The sequence below is a fragment of the Mustela erminea genome, chromosome 4, assembly GCF_009829155.1.
Source record: "Mustela erminea isolate mMusErm1 chromosome 4, mMusErm1.Pri, whole genome shotgun sequence".
In the NCBI taxonomy this organism is placed as follows: domain Eukaryota; kingdom Metazoa; phylum Chordata; class Mammalia; order Carnivora; family Mustelidae; genus Mustela; species Mustela erminea.
This window is the reverse complement of record NC_045617.1, coordinates 95956419-95963422: the sequence shown is the minus strand read 5'-3', so window position 1 is coordinate 95963422 and position 7004 is coordinate 95956419.

Below are 7004 nucleotides of genomic sequence, written 5' to 3'. Positions count from 1 at the left end.
AGGAGCAATAAACCTCTCAAAGGAAAACAATCCTTGTGGGTGAAAAGTCAATAAAAGGAGCATTGTTTTAGATTAATTGAATGCACATGAGTCTCCTTTTTTATACCATGCATTTGTAGACCTCCTTATTTCTTCCTGCTGCCAGCCTTTATGCATTGGCTCCCTCATAAAAAACAGTCATCACAAGTCACAATATTCTTTAAAAACTGTTCATTGTGGGGTGCCTGCACTACTCAGTCTGTTGGGCGTCTGACTCTTGGTTTCAGCTCAGGTCATGATCTCATGGGGTGTAGAATTGAGCCCTGCGCTGACTTCATGCTCAATAGATTCTCTCCCTCTATCCCTCTCCCTGCTCTTGCTCTCTCTCTCTCTCTTTTTCTTGAATAAGTAAATAAGACTTTTTAAAAATCCTATATGCAACATCAGGAAGTATGTTGCATAAAGCATCTTTTATTAAACTGGCCATCTAGTTCCTGATGGGCAGAAGTATAAGGGCTGTAAACTGGAGGCTGGTATCAGAACACCTTCAGTGCAGTCATTTTCTGTTGGTCAATGTCTGGCATCATCTGCATCGAAGCAGCATTTACAGATCCACTGAACTGAAAAAGAATCAAAATACAGTCGAGCCGAGACTCTAGAAGTCAGGGACAGCTGAGAGCTTCAGGCCATAAAGGGTCCTAATAAATGGGCCAAGTGTTTCCTGAAAGGCCAGATGTTAACTGAGCTTATCTTAAAAGCTGGGAGCTGAGATGAAAAATAAAATTATATAAGGAGATTTAACCTGAAGCTTCCTTTTCATAGATGAGAAGTTGGGTTTGTAATGAATCAGAGGGTCAGAGTCTTGGGCTGTTGGTATGGTATCAGGCAGAGTTCATTCATTGTCAAGACAGTGCCTTAACCAAAAGAGTAATCCAATGCCAGTTTGATAAAGAGTTCCCATAAAAGTTCAAACATGGAAAGAAGTTGCCAAGTTGTTACACCTGGACAACACCTGCTGATGCGATTTTCCCACATGCAAAATGGTTGAAAAAAAAAAAAAAACGTTGAATTCAAAAATGTTGGCAAGTAGTCACTTAATTTCTTGGTTAGCTTAAAGTGACTTTTTTCCCTCTAGAAGTGTGTTTGTTTGTAGATAAACAATCTTGTGATTCGAACTTGTAAAAATGCCCTAAATCCAGTGACAGATCCAAAACCCCATTGCACTTTGGTCAGGGTATCCTAATGTGAATGTGTATTTCCCAGATACATTCTTGACAAATACCACATGCTCTAACTTTACTGCCAGTACGTTAGAAGTCTCCAATGAATGTTTTGAGTGAATAGTGAGATTAAAGAACAATATAAAGAGGATATGGAACTATCAAATTTCTTGGTGCAAACGACAGAAACCAAATCTTTTTAAAGGAGAAAATGGGATTCATTGGAAGAGAGCAGTTCACAAAACTAACTGAAGGCTGGAGACTAAGGGTCAGAAAGCAAGTCCCACCAAGGCAGGCTGATTCATAGGCAGAGGAGAGTACAGGAACATTCTAGTTTATTGTCTTTAGAAAGCCATCATTTTTGCTCTTCACATCCAGCTTTCAGGGTGTCAATTTCTGTGCATTTCGCATAACCGTTGCCAAATTATCTTAATTCCAGATACGAGGATCCAGTTGACAAAGCCAGGGCACAGGCTTAAACTGCTGAAGAGGGGTTGGGGAGAATCAGAAATATCCATCCCCACTTGAGTTTCCACAGTTGGAATCAAGGTGTTTGTTTAAAAATTCTCCTGAGAAAGCCCAGATGGCTCAGTTGAGCATCTACCTTCAGTTCAGGTCATGAGCCCAGGATCCTGAGATCAAGTCCCACATCCAGCTCCCTGCTCAGCTGGGAATCTGCTTCTCTCTCTCCGACTACCCCTGCTTGTGTTCCTTCTCTCCCGCTCTGAAAAATAAATAAACATAATCTTTTTAAGAGAAAAGAAAAGTAAAGAAAAAGGAAGAAAGAGAGAAATGAAGGAAGGAAGAAAGAAAGAGTCCCTTGAAATACAAAGAGTCTTGGATGTGCATGGCCAAAAATGACAATAAGAGCAATAATTAATTACATTTATTACGCCCATATTGTGTCCTAAACTTTGTTCTTTTTTTTTTTTTAGAGGGGGCAGTGGGGCTAGGGACAGAGGGAGAGGGAGAGAGAGAATCTTAAGCAGGCTGCAAGGCCAGTGTGGAACCTGATGCAGAGCTCAGTCTCACAACCCTGAGATCATGACTTGAGCTGAAACCAAGATTAGGATGCTTAACCAACTGAGCCACCCAGCTGCTCCCCCACCCCCAGGCTTTGTTCTAAGTCTTTCATATGCATTACTCTTAGAATCCTCACTATAACTCCATTATGACTCTCTGAACTAATTATTAATCCCCATTTTGCAGAGAACAAAACCAATCACAGAATTAGACTTACCCAAGTTCACATACCAAGTAAACTTTGCAGCTAGGATAAGAAGCCAGGGAGGCTGGATTCAAGGCCTGAGGTACTAAGAACTGATCTATATACTACACACTCCAAAATGCTTTCAAACCTCTCCTTTCCCAGCTGGTTATTATCCTGAAGTTTCAGAGTCCAGTTTCTATCCTTAGAGTTGTAATCTTCTAATAAGAATCTTTAGTGGTCCTCCATTAAAGTATCAAAACATGTGGTTCATCTATACTATGAAATATGTTTTGCCATCTTACAAAATAAAAGATAAGAGAAAATGGTCAATGGTATTGTAATAGTGTTGTGTGTTGACAGACAGGAGCTACCCTTGGGCTGAGCACCACATAACATGTAGAGTTGTTGAATTACTATGCTGTATACCTGAAACCAAGGTACCATTGTGTGTCAACTATGCTTCAATTGAAAAAAAAATAGAAATAAATTTTGTAAAAAGAAGTAAAACTCATACTTTAGGACATATTCATAGGATATATGACATATGTCATACTCTAGGACATATAGTTAAGTTTTTCATAGAAGAGTATTATATTGTGATGTTGACACTTTAAAAGTAAGATATATGTATATAAAAACATATTGATAAATAAATGTATAGAAGGACATCAGAAAGATGAACAGCAAACTATTGCTACAGAAGTGGAAGTGAATGGCTAGATGCTCATTTCGGTTTTATGTGGTTCCGTGTGGTAGGAATCATTTTTAAAAGGACAAGTTTGTTTACAGCTTTTACAATTTAAAAACTAAAAATGAACATAAGTATATGACATATGCATATATACATACACAATTGTTTGTAGTTCTAGGGAGGGGAGCATTTTTTTTCTAGGATGTGAGTAATACCTGAGAGCGTAAGTAGCAGAGAACCAAAAATCAGTTAGCCCAAGAATAAGAACAACAGTTTCAGAGTCAGACACATTTGCATTTTAATTTGGGTCCTGGAATTTTCTAAATGATAGGCTTTGGAAGTCATTTCGTTTCCTGGTTTTCCTATTTGCACAATGACAGTAAGAAATTTACCTTGCTGGACTGTTGTAAGGGTTATAATCAGCATGTATAAAGATCCTGGCAGGTATCAGGTGCCAGTAGATGTTAAAAAGGGCATCAAATGCTTGCTCAAAAGACGCATTAGCACCTCAAGTTCAGCAAGCTGACGCAAGTTGATAAAATGTGGCACGGAGAGAGAACAAGTTCTGGAAGGTAAAAAAAAAAAAAAAAAAAAAAAAAAACTAAAAGCTGTTTTATTTTCTGGAAAGACCTTCAGTTCCAACCTTATCTTTGACAAACAGCTTGCTCAAGCCCATGCCTGCTCTACGTGACTTCCCTTTCATTTGAGCTGTACACTCCCTTGGGCCCAACTGCCAGCATACGAATGTAATAGGATCTCTCTAGAACCCAGATCAAACTTTTGGTTTTTGCTTTTTTGGTTTTTTTTTTTTTTTTAAGATTTTATTTGTTTATTTGACAGAAAGACAAGGAGAGAGGGAACACAAGCGGGGCACGTGGAAGAGGAAGAAGCAGGCTCCCACTGAGCAGGGAGCGCAATGCGGGGCTCCATCCCAGAACCCTGGGATCATGACCTGAGCCGAAGGCAGACACTTAATGACTGAGCCACCCAGGTGCCCCCAGATCCAAATTTTTGTCCCCCTCCCCTCCCTCTCTACTAGCTCCTCCTTCTCTTTTTTACTTTAATTTTGTACAGGAAAATAGCAGCTACTACACTAATTTTATTAGTGAGTTTAGGGAAATAAATTTGGGATATAATCCTTTCTTGGCAAGACTGTGGAGAGTGAATATTTTTAGACATAAAACTCTTCTCTACCTTAACCAAGTAACAAAAGTTAACATCATCAGGAATGAAACATGTTGATATCATGTAAGCTCTGATATAGTAGGAGGAGAAGCAAATTTCGTCCCTGTAATATTAACCCTAAAATCCGTAACTCCAGACTAAGCATGTACAAACATCAGACAAACCCAAAGTGGGGGGCTTTCTTCAGAACATCGGACCGGTACTCCTCAAAATCATCAAGGTCGTGCAAGACAAGGAGAGACTGAGAGACTGTCACAGGTTATAGGAGACTAAGAAAGCATGATAAGTTAATACAACATGGATCCTGGATCAAACCCTGGAAATAAGTGTCTGGAGTTTAGTTAATATTGTACCAGTGTCCATTTCCCAGTTTGGGTCATTGTGCTATGATGATGTTAGATACTAACACTAGAAAGAACCTGGATGAAAGGTAATAAGGAACTCTTACCTTTGCAACTTTTGTAAACATAAAATCATTCATAAACCATTTGAAAATCTTTTCTGATTCCTAATGTTGATAGGAATAACCATTTTGATGACTTTATTATTTGAATAGTGTGTCCTTATTTTTACAATTTATTGTACTTTGATACAGAAGTTTCAAATTTTTCCAAGGAAAAAACCCTGCCCCATAGGTATCACTTTGATAGCTCTTTAAGAGCCTAGAGTTCTCATCTCTTTATGGTTTATAAAGTACCTTCACATATACTCTCTTGCCTGCTCTTTCAAACAACAGCTTGAGATGGATAGGAATCCTTGTCCACCTGTAGGATTAAAAAAAAAAAATTGGTGACAGAGACAGTATAAGAGATTCACTTTATGGTGTAAGAGTTAGTGACAGAGTCTTGTCAAGAACCTGCATCAGAACAATTTAACAACACTGAAAAAATTACCTGATGAGCAAAGAATCTGACTAGACATTACTTAGAATAGGAATTACAAATGGTCAAAAAGGCACATGAAAAGATGTTAACATCATTCATCACCAGGGGAATACAAATCAAAAACCACAGTGACATACGACTTCACACCCACTAGAATGGCTAGGTCAAAAAGTCAGAAGACAGCAAGTGTTGCTGAGGTTGTAGAGAAATTAGAATGTTCATACACTGCTGATGGAAATAAAAACTGGTGCAGTCATTTTGGAAAACTGTCTGGCGTTTTCTCAAACAATTTAATCATGGAATTATCATATGACCTAAAATTCCACCCCTCAATGTATGAAATGAAAACATGTCAACACCAAAAATTTGTACATGACTATTCATAGCAGCATTATTCATAATAGCCAAAAGTTGGAAACAATCAAAATGTCTGCCAATGGACAAACAGTTAAAGTATCATATAGCCACACAATGGGTTATTAATGGGTCATGGGGAACAATGAGGTATTGAAATATGCTATCACGTGGATAAAGCTTGAAAAATTGTGCTATGTAAAAAAAAAGGAAAAAAGAAAAAAGAAAACAGTCACAAGAGAGTTCATGCTATATGATTCCACTCATGAGAAAGTCCAGAATGGAGAAATCAATAGAGACGGAAAGTAGATTAATGGTTGCTTAGGGAATGTGTGGTTAAGGGAGTCATTGCTAAAGGATATGGGATTGTCCTCAGGGAAAAACAAGGTAGTGAGGGAAATAGCCATTTTTTAAATATCATGAAAACAACAAACACCGCAGAAACATTGCACATAAACCCACTATGAGAAGTGCTATGAAAGAGAAGATCCAGTTCAATGAGATATACTAGCAAGAACCTGGGTTCAAATGGGAAGCCAAAGCAGGCTTTGCTGAGGAAGAAGTTATAGCTTTTTATGTGAGAACCAAAGGCTGATATGTGTAAAGTATGGCAGGAAAATGTGTGGAAAGTGTGTTCTATTTAGAACACTTTGAGTGAAGAGCTAAAAGAAAAAAAAAAAATATTTTCCCAGATTGTACATCATTCAGCTTATTTCAGTGCAAAGGCTCAAAAGGCAGGCAACGGATGTGAACTCCTCAGTGGTCAATACTCCAATATATCTACTACATTCTGTCATTTTTAAAGTTTAAAGCCGCATTGATTTATGATATTGTTTTTATATTATCTTATGTATTTTTTATTATGTTCAGTTAGCCAACATACAGTACCTCAGTAGTTCTTGATCAGTGTTCAATGATCTGTTAGTTGCATATAACACCCAGTGCTCATCACATCATGTGCCCTCCTTAATGCCTATTGCCCAGTTATCACATCCCCCTCCCCCCCTCCCTTCTGTAACCCTCACTTTGGTACTCAAAAGTCCAGAGTTTCTCATGGTTTGTCTCCCTCTCTGATTTCTTCCCATCCAGTTTTCTCTGTCTTCCGCTGTGGTCTTCTGCACTATTCCTTATATTTTACATATGAGTGAAACCACATGATAGTTGCCTTTCTCTTCTTGACTTATTTCACTTAGCATAACCCCCTTCAGTTCAATCCATGTTGATGCAAATGGTAAGTATTGTTTAGCTCTTCTTGCAATATATATTTTATTATTTTGGGGGTGTTTGCAGCATGGTGTATAGTTTATCAAGAGAAACACTTGAGCATTTATGATTTGCTGGAATTTACATGAATAATCTTTGGGCCACTGCAGAACCAGAAATCAAAGTGTGAAACGGGTATGTGTATTCCCCAGCTGAGCATGCGAACCCACAGAGGCTGTGTCATCCTGTGAGGAACAAGGGAAATAGTTATTTCCAAA